The 22,260-nt window shown below is 40.3% G+C and overlaps 1 pseudogene; it reads left to right on the top strand.

Moving 5' to 3' along the window:
* The first annotated feature begins 5,037 nt into the window (after window positions 1-5,037).
* On the top strand, window positions 5,038-6,457 carry LOC105603734 (endogenous retrovirus group PABLB member 1 Env polyprotein-like; annotated as a pseudogene).
* Window positions 6,458-22,260: the final 15,803 nt, after the last annotated feature.

The raw sequence follows: 22,260 nt of genomic DNA, 5'->3' as shown, positions 1-22,260 counted from the left end.
ATGTTGGGGGAAAACTACCCAAATTTTACCAGAAAAATCCAATACAATGGTATGGATTTGTCTTCTAAACCATACATTCTTGAAAGAATCGTTAAGCTATTCCATCTGTCAGTAAGAAACACAATGAAACCATCTCCCAAAGATAAAAAGTCATTGCACTTTTTAAAACCCTTAAAAATGTTTACATCCCACCGAAGAAAACATTCAGTGGTATCTGTGATGGTGAACTATTCTTTAATTCAATTTTAAAAAGCAATTATGTTTAGAGAAACAGACCTTGACATAAAACTGAGAGAGTCAATTGCTAGGAAGGTTGATAAGAAGTCTGGGGTCCCCTAGGAGGAGAAAAAGGTCTGGGGCTGTCAAGGAGGAGATACGGGTCTGGAATTCTCAAGGAGGAGGAAAGGACCAAAGGTTTTTTCTACATTCCTTAGTAAGGATTATATAACAATAATGTATCTTGTTTGAGGACATGTTTCTCCTTCCTGAAAACCTTCTGACTAATCCTGTTATCTTAAAATGTATATTGTGGGAGTGGGTATAGTAAGATCTTTACAACCTTGAGACATTCTTTTGATTTATTGTAATAACCAATTAAAAAGCTATATAACTCCCTTGCTAACACTAGCAAGGAGGGCACTCTCCATCCCCCTTCTGATGTCTATGTCAGAAGTTTTTTCTCTCCCTTTTACACTTTAATAAAGCTCTGCTATACAAAAACTCTTGAGTGATCAAGTCTGGTCTCTGGTACTGAAGCTAAATCTTCTTCAGAGACCAAGAATCTGACACCATTCACTGTAAGCGATCATCTTGGGGGCTCATCCAGGATCTTCAGGACAAGGTAAGAACACTCAGAGCTCTAGACTCTCTGCTTTCTCAGTATGCACGTTTTCTGCTTTACTTTACTAACTCTCCGATGTGCTTGTGTGAAAAAATGACACACCATGAGCAAAGCAAGTGATGAGACCTTGTCTGCAGTTTTGCAGTGCCTTGTTATAACTGAAGGCAGCCCCAGAAAGGGGAGCCTTGTTGGGGGTTTATACCATCCTGCTAATGCCAAGAGACACCCAAGGTCCCTGCTAGGGGTGTAACCAGAGATGGGCAAAGCATGTGGACCGAACTTTCCTTTCTCAGTCACCTTTTCCTGGACCCTTTGACCATTTGGTAATTGTGTGGGGAATTAGAACTACTAACCTAATCTATTGGATCATAGGCCTTCAGGGGAATTGTGATCCATGCTCTTACTATGCACTTTTACTTAGACCCCATGTATGGAAGCAATTAGCCTCGCTAGACTAGGCAAGCATTGCTAGAAAGTTACTCGGAGCATATATGGAGCAAGGTGGAACTCCAGCTCCTGCATCAAGTCCGGGAACTAGGCAGAACTCTAGCTACAGGAACATCTCTCAGGCTAGAGGTTACTCTCTGGGCTGCCTGTCTCAAGGGCCAGTAATCTGAACATGAGTCTTTGTCATGCTGTGCCTCCCATCTGTGTGGATAGAAGCACTGCAGGACACAGATTGGGAACTGCAGGATATGGCCAGATCGGAAGTGCAATGGGCTTCTTCCTTTGGTAGCACTGGCTCTTAGAGGACCAGAGGAAGCTCTCCAGTGGCTTCTGCTTCAACTCCTTAGATATCCCTTCTGTGGAATCTGTGGGAATGACCTGGAAGGATTGGCCCTAGTAGCTTGAGGACAAAAATCACCTTTTCCTTGCTGGCCAACCCTCCACCACCTCTTTTGCTATATGGCATGGTGTCACTCAGAAGGGACATCTTGGTTGTTGTTCATCCCTTTATGACTCACCACTTTCGCTGCGGTCAGGACTGCACTCGGGAATGTGCATGGGCACATGAAAGACGGATGCTTCCCCAGGTGTCCTAGCTTTCCCCCCTCTAGTCCCCTAGGAAACATTCTGGAAAAACTACTCTGCTCCACCCCAAGTGGCATCAGAGAAAAGGGAAGATCAAACAAAGGTCTTGGTGGTATGGAACTAAATCAATCTGGGATGCCATCAGCTCTACCCCTGGTGCATCTCCACTCTGCCTCGGTGGAAGAACTGGGAGAAAAGAGTAAGGCGCCTGCATTGGTAAGGGACAGACTAAGTCTGACCAGCGAAAGCTTCGGTGGAAAGTCTATCTACACCCCCATCTAGAGCAGGGAGGGATGCCTCCAGTGGAAAGAAGCCACAGCTGTGGACGCTGCTTTTTTCTCTCTTACAGATGGGAGCTAACAGTTCCAAAACCACTTCTTTAAAATGTATTAAAAAAAAAAAAGAAAAACTGGGACAAGTTTGATCTCCAGAATTTAAAAAGACACACCTGGTCTTCTTCTGTGATACTGAATGGCCACAGTATCCTTTGGAAGACAGGGAACACTGACCTGTTGAAGGATCTCAATTATTACTGTTTTACAACTAGACCAGTTCTGTAGAAAACAAGAGAAATGGATAGAAATGACATATGTGTTGCTCTTTATCACTCTGTGAGACATGCCAGACTTATGTCCTAAGGGTGCAAATTTGGGTGTGAAACCTTCAGCTGCCTCCTGTCCTCTTACTTTGCCCCTGTATCTGGGGCTCCCAAATGCACCGGCTGAGAGTCAGGGCACCCTTCCAGGGGGGTTGCCTCTTCTCGGTAGAAATTCAAACAGTAACAATTGTGGTCGAGACTATCGAGAGGATCCAAGAAGTAGATAGAAGCCTTTATGGGACTAGCTTTACTTTATGAGCTTTCTTGGAGAGATGTAATGTATGTCTTGGGATAGACACCGACTCCTGACTTGAAAACTTGAGTTTTGGGGAAGCTCCTACTTTTGGAGATGAATGGCTTAAACATGAGACAAGGAGAAAGAGGGAACACAAAATAGCCCTCCTCCCTACTGGTAGCCAAGCAGTTACCATGTCAGAGCCAGACTGGGACTGTGACATGGCTAAAGAAAGGTGGGATCAGAACCACTTTGCCAGATGTATTCTTGAAAGAATCAAGCAAGCACACACTAAGACTTTAAATTATGCTAAGTTGGCTGACATAGAACAGGGAGAGAAGGAAACTCCTGATAAATTCCTAGATAGACTTTAGGAGACTCTCCGCAAGTTTACCTGGAGGAGAGGATCCCAAAAGTGCAGAGGAGGAATGATCTTAAAAGATAGATTTCTCACTCAGTCAGCTCCAGATATTTGTCGTGAGTTATGAAACCAGGAGTTTGGGCCAAATCAGTCTTTAAAAAACTGTTGGCAACTGGCTCAGATGGTATATTAGAGTAGAGAATATGAGGAGGAAAATAAGAGGCAAAAAAAGACCAGGGAAAGGCTGAAACCCCAGCATGGGTGTTAGACCTGCTCGAAATAGCCTGAGAAAAATGCCCAGAGGGACCCAGGTGAAAAGGGAGGGGCTTGTTATTATTGTGGAAAGGGGGGGGGGCATCTCAAGCAGGATTGCCCTCAGGCATCTAAGCCACCCCCGGCTCCATGTCCGATCTGCAAAGGACCATACTGGAGAAGAGACTGCCCTCCAAAGTGTAGGTCCCAGGGCTCAGACTCTCAAGGTAATCAGGACTCATGATTCCCCAGTGGTCCTCACACAAGTTCCCATCCTAATTACACCTGAGGAACCCTGGTTATTAATAACGGGGGGGGGGGGCAATCAGTCGATTTCCTTTTGGACACTGGGGCAACTTTCTCTGTGCTCACTGAAGCCCCTGGTCTGCTTTCCTCCCAACCTACTACTGTAATGGGGCTGTCTGGACAACCCAAATGCTATTATTTCAGTCATCCTTTAAGCTGCAACTGGGACTCTGTACTATTTTCTCACGAGTTTCTAATTGTGCCAGAGTCTCTCACTCCTTCTGGGGAGGGATGTACTGAACACTGTCCAGGCCTCTGTTTTCACAATTACGGAGCCTACTCTTTCTCTCCCATTAATTGAACAAAATGTAAATCCTAAAGTGTGGGCTGATGAAAATCTGTGGTTTGAGCACAAAATGCTATTCCTATAGTTGTCAAGCTCAAAACACCCACACTTATTTCCACATCAAAAGCAGTATCCACTGAAACTCGAGGTTAAGGAAGGGTTAAAATCCATCATTAAAAATTCAAAGAAACAAGAGCTATTAATTCCTTATCACAGTCCATGCAACACTCCTATTTTGGGTATAAAAATGTCAAGTGATAAATGGATGCTTGTTCAAAATATATGAATAATAAGTGCCTAATCCTTATAGTTTATTGTCTGAAATTCCTAAACAAGCCAAATATGACTTTAAGAAAATTGAGAAGATTCTTGGGCATTACATGCTATTGCTGCATTTGGATTCTGGATTATGAGGAACTTGCCCAGCCTTTATATAAACTTATAACTGAGACTCAGCAAGTGCAAACCGACAAGCTGGTTTGGTCCCCAGAGACTCAAAAGGCTTGTAAGGCTCTTCAAACTGCTTTCTTGCAAGCTCCAACTTTGAACTTTCCCATAGGATCCAAGTTTGGTTCCTTACTGAAAATAAAGGCTATGACCACATTGTTCAAGAGTAATTGTTACTATCATTTTACTAATGCCTAAAGATCATAAGTTTACTAATGGGCAACATCTTATAGCATTGACTTCTCATGATGTAGGTGGGATCTTAAACTCTAAAGTTCAAAGTGACAATGCTCTGTCTTTACAGCTGCTATAACTCAAGGGGTGTCAAAAGCTCGAGGAATAGAATATTACTTATACTGTCTCTGGAGACCCCAATCTTCAGAAAAAGTTGAAAAGGCTAATGACATTATTAGGAGGCAACTGCATAAGCTAACTCAGGTAACACGAGAGAGTTGGTTTAAAGTTCTCCCCATAGCTTTAATGAAGACTCAAACTGCCTCTAAGAAGAAAGAACTGTCTCTATGACAGACTGTTTTTGAGCACAGATATTGTCATAGATCCTGAAGCCTTAAAATTAACTATGACTCAGCTTTCAGCCTTCTCAACAGACATTACCTGAAGGTTAACTCCTGACCCAGCCTTTGAGTCAAACAAGCCAGTGTCTGAGCCAGAAACTGAGATGGGCCTGAGAATATACGTGGGCTTGCTTCTGCTGACTCCAAAAGTACTGAGTCTGCCATTTGACCCTCAGGACAATGCCTTCCTGTCCTGCACTCATTCCTATGCCACAGTCCACAATCGACACAATTGTTGGGTCTGCAGAGCACTCTCCCCACTCATCAACTGAAGTCTTCCCATGGTGGGTTTCTCCACTTCAAGGAAGAGACTTTCTTCAACTCTGTGATGACATTTACCAATCCTAAGAGGGACTGGTATGATACATTGTACCTTAACTATGGACATAATGTGACTTTTAATTTTGATTTTAACTTGGTTTAATGACTATTTTGCTGCACATAAGGAAGTAAATGGGTCTAGATCTGGTGGTTTTCTAACTGATGTTTATCAAATATGGGATGAGGTCATATGGCTAACTCCTAAAAAGGGATGCCTACTATCTAATGCTTCCATATGTGGGGAACAAATAGAGCCATCCCCAGAAGTTAGTCAACAACTTGATTATAATGATTGGAAACAACTGGGGGTTTTGCCTCAAGAAGTATACAATACGATCATTCTTGTGTTTTGCAATCCCAGTTTAGGTCCTCCGTTTTCCTGGCCAGGAACTGATTGAGACTAGATCCTTCAGTCACACTGGCTTGCTCCAAATTGGCTGTTCTGGATATGTGGTTCTTACCTATGGGCGTGGCTTCCTCCTGGCTGAATAGGGAGATGCCCCCTAAGTCTAACTTTTACTCATGACTTCATATTTTCAGAGCTTCCAGAGAAGCCTACCAAACTGCCACACCTTAAACTCACTGGGCAAGGTTTGTATTTCACTGGTATGATTATCCAGCTGCAATATTCATTCCCTATCTGGGAACTGCAGATGTTATGCTGCAAGTTGATGTTCTGACTAACTTTGCTCAACAGGCTGTACAAGATTCTCAAAAAGCGATTTCAGCCCTTAATTCTGAACAAATACAAATTAGAAAGGTGGTTTTACAAAACAGATTGGCCTTAGATATTCTAATGGCTGCACAAGGAAGAACTTGTGCCATTATTCATACCCGATGTTTTACATATATACCAGGTAAGAGTACTAATGTTACTCACTTTACCAAACACATGAATACAATCATTCAGGCTATGGATGCTCCTAAAGCCTCAGTCACCTCACTTTGAAAAATGTTAACTACCTCCCCATGGTAAAAACCGTCTTAATTGTAATAATTCTAATTATTCTGTTTTTACTCTTTGCTCCCTACATCTGTAACTGTGTAATTGGAATTGTTTCTAATGGTCTGAAACCTTTTACATTACAAATATTTGTCCAGGCTCCTACCAGTACCATAGCCTCCTCCAACTATTACATGAGGCCCCTGTATCAGAGACCTTCCACAGGAGGGTTAGGAGAATATGTTGCCTCAACAATCTAGGGACAAAGCCCCTCAACAGCAGGAAGTAGTTATGGAATGAAAATGACACCCCTTTCCCTTTGCAATATAATTCTCCTAAAAGAAAAGGAGGGAATGAGAGAGTCAATTCCTAGGCAGATTGATGAGAAATCCAGGGTCCCAGAGGAGGACAAAAGGGTCTGGGGCTGTCAAGGAGGAGATACAGGTCTGGAATTCTCAAGGAGGACTAAAGGACCATTTTTTTCTACATTCCTTAGTAAGGATTATATAACAATAAATGTATCCTGCTTGAGGACACATTTCTCCTTCCTGAAAACCTTCTGACTAATCCTGTTATCTTAAAATGCATATTGTGGGAGTGGGTCTAGTAAGATCCTTACAACCTTGAGACATTCTTTTGATTTATTGTAATAACCAATTAAAAAAAAAAAACTGTCTAACTCCCTTGCTAACACTAGCAAGGGGAGAATCCTCCGTCCCCCTTCTGATGTCTATGTCAGAAATTTTCTCTGTCCCTTTTCCACTTTAATAAAACTCTGCTACACAAAAACTGTTGAGTGATCAAGCCTGGTCCCTGGTCCCAAAGCTAAATCTTCTTCAGAGATCAAGAATTTGACACTGTTCACTGCAAGCTATCAAAACCATGGAGTTTTTAGAGTTTACATAAAGGATCCCAATACAGAAATTCTGAACATATTCAAAGATTTGTATTGGTAGCTGGAGTTCATTTTTAGAAAGTGATGGTAATGCTGGCAGGACAGAGTGAAGGGAAAGGCTGAGGAGAAAAACAAGTTTGTCCACAACTGAGGAACACAGAAGACTTAGACAAGTATTTAGAGAGAGTAGTGCTTCAGAGTATGGACTTCGTATCAGAAACCAGTCTTGTAATCAGGGTCTGATAAAAGATGTCAAAGGATTTGTTTACATTCTATGAAATTTAGTTAACTTAGCAGTAATATCGGAGAAGGCAATGGCACCCCACTCCAATACTCTTGCCTGGAAAATCCCACGGACGGAGGAGCCTGGAAGGCAGCAGTCCATGGGGTCGCTGAGGGTCGGAGACGACTGAGTGACTTCACTTTCACTTTTCACTTTGATGCATTGGAGAAGGAGATGGCAATCCACTCCAGTGTTCTTGCCTGGAGAATCCCAGGGATGGGGGAGCCTGGTGGGCTGCCGTCTATGGGGTCGCACAGAGTCGGACAGGACTGAAGCAACTTAGCAGTAGCAGTAGCAGCAGTAATATAAAATTAATATTACCTTTCTCGTAAGAGTCTTGTTAGATATGATAATACACATGATGTATATGATAATATATGATATTAGGTTAGTTTACTTGCTACACTTTTTGGTTTATGGGGGATTGTGGTTTTTTGGTTTTTTTTGTTGTTTTTTTTTGCATTTGAGATAGGGTAGAAGGGAACATTGATGTTTGTCCCTCTAGAGAGATTTCCTCCAGTGAGCATGCTTTCATGGAAGCCTTTCATCGTTTCAATTTTGATCTTTATTATGTATATGCCAGGGTAGAGAAAGCTGTAAAACCTCTCTGCCCTACATTACATCCATTTCAAGATTTAGATCAGAGGCTGGAGGAAGACCCTGAATGCTCAGATATATGGATGATGTAATGCTGACATAAATAATAAATTCACTGGCTAGAAGAATGAACAGGCCAGACAAATAAGCATTTTAAAAGAGGGGGGAAAAATACTGACGCCTAATAGGAATTGAAGTAATTGTTGGTATTTGGTTCTCATCTCCTCAAAAAAAAAACTACACATGTGCAAGACAGAGGATATAAATTTATGTGAAAATACTTGTGTATAGAAATTGACCGCAAGATCTTTATATGGAGCCATTGCCACCCATTACCACAATATGTCTGCTGTGCTAAGTCGCTTCCGTCATGTCTGACTCTTTGTTACCCTATGGACTGCAGCCTACCAGGCTCCTCTGTCCATGGGATTCACTGGGCCAGAATACTGGAGTGGGGTTCCATTTCCTTCTCCAGGGTATCTTCCCAACCCAGGGATCAAACCCATGTCTCTTACGTCTCCTGCATTAGCAGGCAGGTTCTTTACCACTAGAGCTACCCAAAACTCCCTAATCATCTTAGAATTGTTGCTCTTCTGTACTATGCCTTGAGGACAATTTGTCCTGCCATATCTACTGACTCTTACTTCTATCTTTTAAATTAGGATAGGTGAGATTTAAGATAAAAGGAGCTGTCTTAGCGGCTTTCCCCCCTCCTAAAATATCCTTGAGGCTGGAGGAGCAAGAACTGGGAAAAGTAAGTACCAGATAGAGTTAGAGAAACCTGTGTGTGAATTCATATATGAACACATATATGTACATTGATTCAGGATCTCTCATATGCCAGCTGTGTGCTTTGGTCAAGTTATGAAACTTCTCCGAACCTCAGTTTTTCTCCTCTGTATGGAGGTTATAATACCTACCCCACAGGATTTTCCTGAGTAGCATATTGATGTATTTCAAGTTTTCAGTAAGCACTTTAAACTTCCCTTCATTCACTCTCTTTCACAGAAGGCAGCTGCTGAGATTATAAATCAATTTACTGTTAATTCCACTTCTTTCACTGATTCAGTATTCTATTTATTTAAGGTCATTATTTTTGAAAGAAGAGATGTGCATTCTTCTTATTAAGGGAGAAAATACCTTAAGGTTAGCTTACTTTGAAATCTTGAGTCTCAGTGTAAATGCTATATTGAGACTATAAATAATAAGTGTAAGGAAAAACTTGACTAAGATAGTGAAGGGTAAGGACCCCAGATATAGTGTGGTTGAAGAACAAGATGGAGTGGGAAAATGAAAATGCAGGATGGAGGTGGACCCAAGGGCTATCTTCAAATACTTGCACAAATACCATGCAGAAGAGTAAGTTTATTGCTGCTAAGGGCAGAAGTAAGATCCAAGAGTGGGAGTTACCAAGAAACTGCTTTGGGCTTACAATAAGTAGGACTTATTTACTGTAGTGAGAATTTGGAACTGATAAAACAGTGATTATAGAAAAGAAAAGTTAAGTACACACTGTAGCAATATCCCTTCATTGAGGGAAACTAAATGAGCTGGAGCTTATGGTATTGAGTATAGTCACTCAGTCATGTCTGACCCTTTGTGACCCTTTGGTCTATAGCCCGATAGGCTCCTTTGTCCATGAGATTCTCCAGGCAAGAATACTGGAGTGGTTTGCCATGAAGTGATGGTATTAATTGCATGTATACAATATGTTGGGGGCTTCCCTAGTGGCTCAGTGGTAAAGAATCCACCAACTAATGCAGGAGATGTGAGTTCAATCCGGTTGAAGAAAATCCCCTAGAGAAGGAGATGGCAATCCACTCCATCCACTCCATCTTCCATCCTGGGAAATCCCACGGACAGAAGAGACTGGTGGGCTATAGTCCATGGGGTTCCGAAAAGAGTTGGACATCACCTAGCTACTAACATCAGCAATACAATATGTGAATATACAGATATGAAAATAATTCCTTGCCAATTATGACTGTGTAACTCTTATTCTATGATGGATTACATAGTCTATTGAGACTTGTAAGAGTAACTGAAGGCAATGATGGAATCTCTTTGGGTAACTTGAAATATATACTTTGATTGGCTACTGCATCAAGTACTCTCATCTGTGAAATAATAGGATGTTAGCCCTCTCTCAAAGTGTCTCCAAGTCATATTCAAGAGTAACGACAGTATGCCTCCTTTGCATTCAAACGTATCAAACTACCAGCACGTGTCTGTCCTGTCCTTATTCTCCTAGTTTGGCTCCCCTGTCAGCTACTGACCAAATCTGAAGGGTCTCACAGCACCCATTGCCCATCATGGGAATGCCTTGTCCAGCCATGAAGGTTACTTCTGGAGGTTCCTGATGCTGGGCTCCTGGCTCTGGGTTCAGCTCAGAAACACCACCAACTTCCACATCTCTGGGTCACTGTTTGTCTTTCGGGTCCTGAAGCAGCTCCACTCATGCCCAGAGTCTTCAAAGTCCCAACCTTATGATATTGTCTTTGCCCCTGTCGCTCTATCACCTATGCAGCCAGTTCGAAACTAAGCTACGGGACCAATTTGGAATAGGCTCCACATTCCATCCATCCTTCTTCTCCATCCTTTACATCTTCCTTTTTAGTCCCCTGCTCCTGCACTGCCCAAACAAGATCATTTCTATTTCAAGTTCTCAGTCACTAAACATAAGCGTCAATTCATACAATCAAATAGATTTAATTGGGTATAGGTTTGTGTTGGCAATGGAAGGAGACAGCATGACAGTCATGTCTAGAAGGAGGGAAATCATTGTTTATCTTAGCACCAGTTAGCCCGGATGCTGTCTTCCATATTCTTCTCATAGGGAAAGAAGATTTTAAACCCTTTTAAGATAACTTCAAATACACTAACATTATAATTCCACAAAGAGTTTTCTTTCATGCACTATAGAAATAGGCCATTAAATTTGCAGGTCTAAGGGAACTTTTCAGTAATTGCTTTCCTTAAACAAAATTAGTATGGTCAGCCCATGAAGCTGTAAGAAAAAGGAGGACAAAGTAAATGATCTAACTTTGTTTCAGTGTGTGTAGCACAGAGGAATAAAGATGTCTTTTTTAACAACTATACCTATATTTTAATCTGACTGTAAATGTGGAAAAGCAAATTGCATTAGCTTTTTTTTGAAGCTGTTATCTGCTTGGTCTGCAGGTGTGGGAGTATTCAGGTCTAAAATTGAGACTGATTTAAGAGTCTCCTTTGTGGAAAGAACTGGAGATAATATAGCTGATATTCCTGTAACGAAGAAATATTATACCCTAGAAGTAAGAATTACTTATTTTAAATACCAGCTCTGTGTCTAATTAACATCGTAATTTTGGAAAACTTATTTTACCTTTCTGAACTTCAATTTGGCATTCTATAAATCTGGTGTATTAGATGTCTAATGTTCCCTCCAGTTCTAAAAAAGAAAGTCTATTATTCTAAGCCACAAAGGATTTGGGGGAGCCTATATACAATACACAGAAATATTTTTATTTCTGTGTTTCTTTTGTAGAGAAGGATGCTTCTTTTTCTCTCTCAGCCTTCTACTCCCATGAAGTTAATTAAACTGAATAAACCATTTATTATGTAGGCCAAATGTTTTCAGTGTCTAGAGTATTGCTTTGACAACTGCGTGATAAACTAAATTCTGTTGCCATAATTTTTAAAAGTAGAGCCTTTTCTTCCTACCTGGCTCATCAAAGTAGGTTTGCAGTTGCTATTTCAAAAACAAGATTTCTAAGAAACTGAGAGAGATTCATTTTAATGAACAGAAACTTTACTTAAATATTCCACTGATAAGCTGTATGAGCTTGTGTAAGGAATTTAACTACTATTATGCTCTACTCTTTCCATCCATGAATTATGACTATTTCTTGTCTTACCACCTTGCTTTTGAGGATCTGTTGAAGTATGTATTTAGCCAACTTTTAAATAGTGTTCACTTGTAAACATTATGAAACAGGATTTGAAATAGTGTTACTTACAAAGCAAATCTTTAAAGAGTGTTCTTCTGGGGGCATTATTTGAAATGTTTTAAAGACATAAACTCATCCTTTTTCCAAAGCAACCAGGTGATCTGGGTTTCTTAGAATCCACATTTTAAAGCTGAGAAAAATGAGACCCAGAGAGGTTAAGCAACTTTTTAAGACTTCCACAGCTTGTAAATGTCTGAGCTGGGATTTTAACACAGTCTCTTTAGACTTGGAATCTATTTCTATAATCCTTATGCTATACTCTCTTTCACTTTGAAAATTCCAGCACATTGTACAAATGTTGGGCACTATTATCATTACAACTGCTACTCCAATTTTTACTGCTATCGTTGTTAATTTTGCCTTATTCATTCTTCTCAAACTCAGAAGAATTGTTCACTATACCTTCATGTATAGTGAAGGTTTATAATGGAGTGTCAAGGGTCTACTCCAAGCCTCAGCATAAGCAATGAGTAATTTATTAGAAAATTTGAGGAAGAAAAATTAAATAATTAAACTGGCAAACTATTTAAAGCACTGCTTTTATATTAAAACAATCACAAATATTTTCAGTAATCATGCAAAATTCACAAAAGTTTCACAACAAAACATGAAATTTCAAGTAACTTTCAAGTGTGAAGCAGAGTTATATGCCCATTGGGAGCACATGTTAGTGAATGAGGATAAGAAGTCCATGGATTATACGTGGTTGGCATCTCATGAAGGACTCAGACAATACCAACTGATAATAATGATGCATTCCTGAATTATACCCGGGACTTCTTATGTCCCGGGTATAATTCTCATACATTTTTCTATTCTATGTTAGCTAATTTCCTTCTAGATTTTGTATTGCTATAGAGGATCTCTGAAAATTGCACCAGGATCACCAGAACCAAGACACTCAGGTCACAGCTAATGCATCACAGTTGTGTCCTCACAGGAAACCCCCCAGCTGGTTGCCTGTAACCACCTCACCCTGGGTTTTGCCCACTCTAGCCATGCTCAATGACTGGCTTATGTGGGAGTATAAAAGTTAAGCCTCTGAACCTCAATTTGGGAAAATGCTAAAGGATCATCCAAGTCCACAGCTCCCAATAGGGGCTGAGGACTCAGCTGCAGCTCCACAGTAGATAGGTTCTCCGTCTGCCCTGGTCTGTCTTCCACAATTCCTTAAAAACTTATCTCCTGGGCATACTCCCTCCAAACCTTCAGCATATCACCCCATGTCTCATCCAGGGAATCAATCTAAGACAATGCTTTTTGGATTGTTTACCTCTTGTGGTATGGATTTAACAGATTGGATGATCATGGGTGAAAAAACGTCCAAAGTATTTAATATGTGTTAAATATACATATATATATATAATATCTACAGATGTTCTGTTGTATTAGACTCTTTGCAGCCCCATGGACTATAGCCTGCCAAGCTACTCTGTCCATGGAATTTTCCAGGCACGCATACCGGAATGCGGTGCCATTTCCTACTCCAGGGGATATTCCTGACCAATGGATCAAACCTGTGTCTCTTGCATCTCCTGCATTGGTAGGCGGGTTCTTCACCACTAGCACCGCCTGGGAAGCCCAAAGCATTTAAGGGCAAAATTTAATGAGAATGAAACCATCAAGCTTTCATGTAGTGTCAAGATGGGTGATATGAAGCATTAGAGGAAACAAATAAAGTCATTGTCAAATGTCAAGATTAGGAACTAAGAGTAAACGAAGTAATCACATCTGGCTCCCCAAGAGGAAGGCAAGACTCATACCACTTAAGTCAAGAGGACTGTCTTACTGGGAAAGAGGTTTCTTTCAAGAAGTAGGGACAGACTTGTGTTAAGGTTATGACTTGGACATTGACAGTCCTGAAGCTAACAGTCAATAATCAATATCACAAATGGATTCAACAACTGAATAATAATACTACAGTTCAAGGAAGCAAAAGAAATATCTAGTTCATTATTGAACTACTCTTGACATTTTCCTTATTTTGCATCTTCTTACTGATTAATTGTTGCTGCATAGGTACAGTTCTCACTCTTTGCTCCTACAAATTTCTTCACCCTTACCTAATTAAAAAACTAGAAATTTTCTGAAAATTCTTATATAATGACAGAATCAGGTCATGAAGTGTGAAATCTGGTTCTTAGATTTACTAACTTTGGAACAATGAGCAGGTTATTTAATGGCTCTGAAGTCAATTAATCTTCATAAGCCCTATTTTTCTTATTTGTAAATGAGGATAAAAATAATAATACATCACAGACATATTGTCAATCGTAAATGAATTATTTCAAATAAAAATCTACCTGTTATAATACGTGATAAAATGTTTGTAGCACAAAAAGAAGCTTTTGTAAATGTCCAAGATAAACACTTTAATTCATACCTCAAAAAATCAGGGCCAAATCGCCCCCTGAGAAAGAGCAAAAATGGTTAAATAAAATATAAAAATTATCTTCACACTGAGTTGTGTCTAACTCCTCACAGATTGTAGCCCACCAGTCTCCTCTGTCCATGGGGTCTTCCAGGCAAGAATATTGCGGTGGGTTGCCATTTCCTTCTCCAGGATATCTTCCCAACCCAGGGATCAGACCTGGGTCTCCCACATTGCAGGCAGACTGTTTACCATCTGAGCCACCAAAGGAAGGTATTATATGTCAAAGTGTCAGGAATCATAGAGAGAGAAATGAGTAGGAAAGTTGCATTTGCCCTGAGGACATTTGCAAATACTATCATGTCTGAATTTTCATTTTGGTGGTCAACCGAGGCAAAGGGACAGAAATCAAAGAATCTGCAGGGGGACTTCCCTGGTGGTCCAGTGGCTAAGACTCCATGCTCCTAATTCAGAAGGTGCAATTTGATCCCTGGTCAGGGAACTAGATCCCACATGCCACAACTCAGAATTAGCATGCCACAACTAAAGATCCACATTCTGTAATGAAGATCGAAGATATAGTGCGCAACAAGTAAGACCCAGCAGAGCCTATATATATATATAAAGATTCTGCACTGGTGGAGAGATTCTAGTAGAACAACAGCTTCAAATAATCTGAGACACAAAAGTGCTACATCCTCAGATTAAAAGTGAACCTGAAGTTGATCAGCCTTCGTACTGCTCTGTAGTCTATAGCTCACACTGTAGGAGTAGTCTAACATACCTTAGGCTTTGGCTTGGTTTAAGATAGCTTTGGAAAGGTGAAGCCCTCAGACATTTGGAAGTAGCTAAGAGACACAGGAGACGCAGGTTCGATCCCTGGGTCAGGAAGAGCTCCTGGACGAGGGAATGGCAACCCACTCCAGTATTCTTGCCTGGCGAATCCCATGGACAGTGGAGCCTGGCGGGTACAGTCCATAGAGTTGCAAAGAGTCAGAACCAACTGAAGCAACTTAGCATGCCTGCATGCATGCAACTCAACCTCTAGAGAAATGTATATTCATGCAGGCCTTCAATTACATGGAACATGCTCTTTCCAAAGAAGCATAGCTGAAAACCAGAGAGATAGAGGAAGCAACTGACCAAGGAACAGAACAGCAGCATCTTCTGATATTGAAATAATTTGACAAAGACTGAAAACAGCAACATTTATTGACAAAACTCTCTCATTGACCAAATTGTAGGCAGGATCCTCTAGGTCTCAACCTTATCTCCAGGTTTACCAATAATTCTCCCACTTTCCATATCTGATCAAGTTCCTCATTCTCCATTTAATGCATAAGACCGACCTTTAGCAAGAATCCTGTTGGGTCACTTTAGCAAGAACCACTACCCTTCAGGTCTTCTCTTGGGAGTTTTCCACCCACCCAGCCCCCTTACTCTGCCCCTTGGGTATAAATCCCCAACTATCTTTGTGAGTGTTCTCTCTCCCCTGTCACAGCACACCTGTCATGATAGTCTTGAATAAAGTCTTCCGTTCATTTTAACAAGTGTCAGAATATTAATATTTTATTTCCCTTTAACATAAAGAACTAACCAAAAAGCTTTAAAAAAATCTGCAGAATCTAAGAAACTATGAAAAGTATTCCAGTGAAAAAACTCAGTCATCATAAGTCATCTGATATATACTCTCTGTTTACCTCTGTATGTGTGGTTCAAGAAACCAAATAAAAATGAATACAAAACTGAATTTCAGCATGATTACATTATTTTAACCAAGTCAGCTGCAAGAGCTGCTATTATTTCAAGATTAATGTCATGGAATTTAAAATCCCTATTATCCATTAACAACAGTAGTCAGAGACGGAGAGAGGGAGCAATGGCAACAACGCATAGCACTTGGGTGCCGTGGCTTGCTTCAATAAAAGGATTTCTCAAAGGATATTTTTACTCACAATATACATATGTAGCTTTCTCTTTGTGATCATTGCCTTTATTTTCTTTTATTCAAGTAAAGGTTACTTTGCTAAAATAAACTCTTACTCATCAACATATTTGAAGGACAACAGAGGGCACAAGGAAAGCAGTGTCTATTGAGAAAACATGAGTGAGAAACACAGCCCATATGCACTTTTTTTTTTTTTTTTTTACTTTATTTTACTTTACAATACTGTATTGGTGTTGCCATGCATCAACATGAATCCACCATGGGTGTACGTGAGTTCCCAATCCTGAACCCCCCTCACACCTCCCTCCCCATAGCATCTCTCTAGGTCATCCCAGTGCACCAGCCCCAAGCATCCTGTATCCTGCATTGAACCTAGACTGGCGATTCATTTCTTACGTGATATTATACATGTTTCAATGCCATTCTCCCAAATCATCCCACCCTCTCCCTCTCCCACAGAGTCCAAAAGTCTGTTCTATATATCTGTGTCTCTTTTGCTGTCTCACATACAGGGTTATTGTTACCATCTTTCTAAATTCCATATATATGTGTTAGTATACTGTATTGGTGTTTTTCTTTCTGGTTTGCTTCACTCTGTATAATCGGCTCCAGTTTCATCCACCTCATTAAAATTGATTCAAATGCAGTCTTTAATAGTTTGCCTTTTTGTGTACATAACAATACAATGTACTAACAAAACTTTTGTCTTTTCCATTTCCATTGCAATATTTATAGGAATTTAGTTGGGATTGCATAATAAGTACCATTTATAAGGTGCTTTTATGTGACTGGCACAATAATGGGCTTTTTAAAAAATATGACCCCATTCAACTACTATAAGATATATGTTATTAAATCAATTAGAAGATGAGGAAGCTTAGACTCAAGGTCACACTTCTAGTCAGTAAAACAACAGATTAAAATTCAGGCCTGTCTGCTTGAACAAATATTCTTCCAGAGAAGATACACAGATGGCCAATAGGCACATGAGAAAAACACTCAGCATAGCTAATCATCAGAGAAATGAAAATCAAAATCAAAGTGAGATAACACCTTATACTTGTAAATATGGTTATTGTTAAAATGTCAACAAATAATAGATGTTGGTAAGGATTTGGAGAAAAGGGAACCCTGTTAACACTGTTTTGGGAATATAAATTGCTGCAGCCACTGTGGAAAACAGAATGGAGGCTCCTCAAAAAAAAAAAAAAAAAAAACAAATAGAATTATGACTGTGCTTAAATTTTTTAAAATTAGAAAGAAAAAAATTCTGTTTTGTCTTCAAAATACTTCCTCACTATCATTATTCTCTGATTTTATTTTTTAATTTGTTCTTTTCATTTACGAAGAAACTATAGATACCACATGTGGAGAGAGGTTAAAATATATACTGCAGGGACTTTCCTGGTGGTCCAGTGGTTAAGACTCCATGTGCCAATACAGGGGACATGAGTTCGATCCCTGGTCAGGAAACTAAGATCCTACATGATGCACGGTTCAAACCAAAAATGCTACAATGATAATTATCAGTATTTTTTAAGTAGTGAGCTCTTTCCATACATTACCCTAATTATTAAGACCAATAATAATTTATAACTGAATAGAATATTTGATGTTGATCAATTTGTTTCAATTAGTCAGCCAGTTTGCATTCACTGGTTTAGATAAGTTGACAGATTTTGTTCTGTTTTTAATAGAGATTACTTCAGATATTTTTCATATTAGAAAGATCAAGATATTGCCAACATTTATCTACTATTTTAAAGTTTGAAAAGCAATTACTTAAAAGTTTGAAAAATACTGATTTTAAAGTTTGAAAGGTTAAGTTTGCACTTGTTAATTAGAAGTCTGGGGAGAGACTGTGACTGCCAGTTTTGCCCTTGTGTTCCCATTATTACTGACAATATAAAGGAGTTTCCCATTTCAGATCAAGACTCAGAACAGAGACATATCTTTAAAGACATTTGGAAAAGGTCATGAGAAATTGGAATAATGATGATCATTTCACTCCTTTGCCTATTTATGGAAAGAAATGCAATGAGAATATTTCATAAATGTGAATTAATTGTGACAACTTGGAAAAATACTTCTTCAAACAGACCTCATCTGAAAAAAAGAAAAGTTCAGAAAATTAATTTAGAAGATATAGGTTTGCATTTCTGATCAAATGAAGATATGAAATAGATTGTTAAATTGTGTTCAGCTCCCTAAAACAGTCCTTAACTTACACATAATTCAAGGCTGTGAAATTTAAAGATGTGAGGCTCCCAGTACCATCTTAGGGTCAAGATGGAGTTGCATATTATGGTGTCAAGCCAGCTTCCAGAGATGGTTGGGACCATAAAGACTCCTATTTACTGATGACCAAGAGATCAGCCCTTGATAGGACCAAGCAGGGAAGTAGAAGGATGTTTCTGAAAATCTCCAGTTACACTGTCCGAAGGGCTGTCAAAAAGTGCTAGAGTGGGACAGGTCCATTACCAAGTCCAAAATTGTCATCGAGCTGCCATGTTTATGGAATATACATGTCTGATGTCTGATAGGCAGTCAGAACTCAAGAAGATGCTAAATCCCACAGTGGGACAGACAAATTTTCTAAAATTATTCTGAAAGTCAGTTGCTTCAAAGGTGATAACAGACTCCTTTCCAAGAGGGATTGGCTCCTCACCTTAATCTTAAGGCGCTTGAGAGCCCCTTGTGACTAAGAGCTAAGACCTTGCTGAACTGGTCGTCTCTGCCTACTTGATATGAGTTCCTGAGGGGAGACTGGGCTGATGAGACAAGAGTTGCCATCATCCTGTTGGGAAAAGAAAGAAAAACTGTGAGGTGGGTGAAAGGTTTCTCTGCAGCTGTCCCTGCACCTGTCATGACTCCCTCCTCATGCTTTGTAGTCTCAGGAGGAGCTTCAGCTTTCTGTTCTAGAAACCCCTCTTCAGCAGCACTGTACACACGTGATCTTACAGCTAGAATCAGAGCACTTCCGGAGAGGAGGAAGCATTGTGTCATACTGTTGTTTTTGTCGTTTAGTTACTGCCATGTGTGACTCTTCTGTGACCCCATGGAGAGTAGCCCACCAGGCTTCTGTTCTATGGGCTTTCCCAGGCAAGAATATTGGACTGGATTGCTGTTTCCTTCTTCCAGGGAATCTTCCTGACCCAGGAATCAAAACTGCATATTGTGCATTAACAGGCAAATTCTTTACCACTGAGCCACCAGGGAAGCCCATTATACTCTATACCTTTAGTTAATTTATTCATTCTCCCTCAAAAAATGCTTAATGATCACCTAAATGGTGTTCATCTCCAAGGCAAACATTTCAATATCACAGTTATCCAAGTCTATGCCCCAACCAGTAACGCTGAAGAAGCTGAAGTTGAACGGTTCTATAAAGACCTACAAGACCTTTTAGAACTAACATCCAAAAGAGATGTCCTTTTCATTATAGGGGACTGGAATGCAAAAGTAGGAAGTCAAGAAACACCTGTAGAAACAGGCAAATTTGGCCTTGGAATGCAGAATGAAACAGGGCAAAGACTAATAGAGTTTTGCCAAGAAAATGCACTGGTCATAGCAAACACCCTCTTCCAACAACACAAGAGAGGACTCTACACATGGACATCACCAGATGGTCAACACCGAAATCAGACTGATTATATTCTTTGCAGCCAAAGATGGAGAAGCTCTATACAGTCAACAAAAATGAGATCAGCAGCTGACTGTGGCTCAGATCCTGAACTCCTTATTACCAAATTCAAACTCAAATTGAAGAAAGTAGGGAAAACCGCTAGACCATTCAGGTATGACCTAAATCAAATCCCTTGTGATTATACAGTGGAAGTGAGAAATAGATTTAAGGGCCTAGATCTGATAGATAGAGTACCTGATGAATTATGGAATGAGGTTCGTGACATTGTACAGGAGACAGGGATCAAGACCATCCCCATGGAAAAGAAATGCAAAAAGGCAAAATGGCTGTCTGGGAAGGCCTTACAAATAGCTGTGAAAAGAAGAGAAATGAAAAGCAAAGGAAAAAAGGAAAGATATAAACATCTGAATGCAGAGTTCCAAGAATAGCAAGAAGAGATAAGAAAGCCTTCTTCAGCATTCAATGCAAAGAAATAGAGGAAAAGAACAGAATGGGAAAGATTAGAGATCTCTTCAAGAAAATTAGAGATACCAAGGGAACATTTCATGCAAAGATGAGCTCGATAAAGGACAGAAATGATCTGGACCTAACAGAAGCAGAAGATATTAAGAAGAGGTGGCAAGAATGCACAGAAGAACTGTACAAAAAAGATCTTCACGACCCAGATAATCATGATGGTGTGATCACTAATCTAAAGCTAGACATCTTAGAATGTGATGTCAAGTGGGCCTTGGAAAGCATCACTACAAACAAAGCTAGTGGAGGTGATGGAATTCCAGTTGAGCTGTTTCAAATCCTGAAAGATGATGCTGTGAAAGTGCTGCACTCAATATGCCAGCAAGTTTGGAAAACTCAGCAGTGGCCACAGGACTGGAAAAGGTCAGTTTTCATTCCAATTCCAAAGGAAGGCAATGCCAAAGAATGCTCAAACTACCGCACTACTGCACTCATCACACATGCTAGTAAAGTAATGCTCAAAATTCTCCAAGCCAGGTTTCAGCAATACGTGAACCGTGAACTCCCTGATGTTCAAGCTGGTTTTAGAGAAGGCAGAGGAACCAGAGATCAAATTGCCAACATCCGCTGGATCATGGAGAAAGCAAGAGAGTTCCAGAAAAACATCTATTTCTGCTTTATTGGCTATACCAAAGCCTTTGACTGTGTGGATCACAATAAACTGTGGAAAATTCTGAAAGAGATGGGAATACCAGACCACCTAACCTGCCTCTTGAGGAACCTGTATGCAGGCCAGGAAACAGCAGTTAGAACTGGACATGGAACAACAGACTGGTTCCAAATAGGTAAAGGAGTACGTCAAGGCTGTATATTGTCACCCTTCTTATTTAACTTATATGCAGAGTACATCATGAGAAACGCTGGCCTGGAAGAAACACAAGATGGAATCAAGATTGCTGGGAGAAATATCAATAACCTCAGATATGCAGATGACACCACCCTTATGGCAGAAAGTGAAGACGAGCTTAAAAGCCTCTTGATGAAAGTGAAAGAGGAGAGTGAAAAAGTTGGCTTAAAGCTCAACATTCAGAAAACGAAGATCATGGCATCCGGTCCTATCACTTTATGGGAAATAGATGGGGAAACAGTGGAAACAGTGTCAGACTTTATTTTGGGGGGCTCCAAAATTACTGCAGATGGTGATTGCAGCCATGAAATTAAAAGACGCTTACTCCTTGGAAGAAAAGTTATGACTAACCTAGATAGTGTATTCAAAAGCAGAGACGTTATTTAGCCAACTAAGGTCCGTCTAGTCAAGGCTATGGTTTTTCCTGGGGTCATGTATGGATGTGAGAGTTGGACTGTGAAGAAGGCTGAGCGCCAAAGAATTGATGCTTTTGAACTGTGGTGCTGGAGAAGACTCTTGAGAGTCCCTTGGACTGCAAGGAGATCCAACCAGTCCATTCTGAAGGAGATCAGCCCTGGGATTTCTTTGGAAGGAATGATGCTAAAGCTGAAGCTCCAGTACTTTGGCCACCTCATGTGAAGAGTTGACTCATTGGAAAAGACTCTGATGCTGGGAGGGATTGGGGGCAGGAGGAGAAGGGGACGACAGAGGATGAGATAGCTGGATGGCATCACTGACTCGACAGACGTGAGTCTGAGTAAACTCCGGGAGTTGGTGATGGACAGGGAGGCCTGGCGTGCTGCGATTCATGGGGTCGCAAAGAGTCGGACACGACTGAGCGACTGAACTGAACTGAAATGGTTAAAAGATGCTATGAGTTACAAAGGCAAACTAGCGTTTCATTGTTTAGAAAGTTTACATAATCACATCAATAAGAAGACATATACCAAAGTAGTTAAATTATCAGCTCA

The sequence above is a fragment of the Ovis aries genome, chromosome 20 (genome assembly GCF_016772045.2).
Source record: "Ovis aries strain OAR_USU_Benz2616 breed Rambouillet chromosome 20, ARS-UI_Ramb_v3.0, whole genome shotgun sequence".
NCBI lineage: Eukaryota > Metazoa > Chordata > Mammalia > Artiodactyla > Bovidae > Ovis > Ovis aries.
The sequence above is the reverse complement of the archived record's forward strand: the minus strand, read 5'-3'. Positions and strand labels throughout refer to the sequence as shown.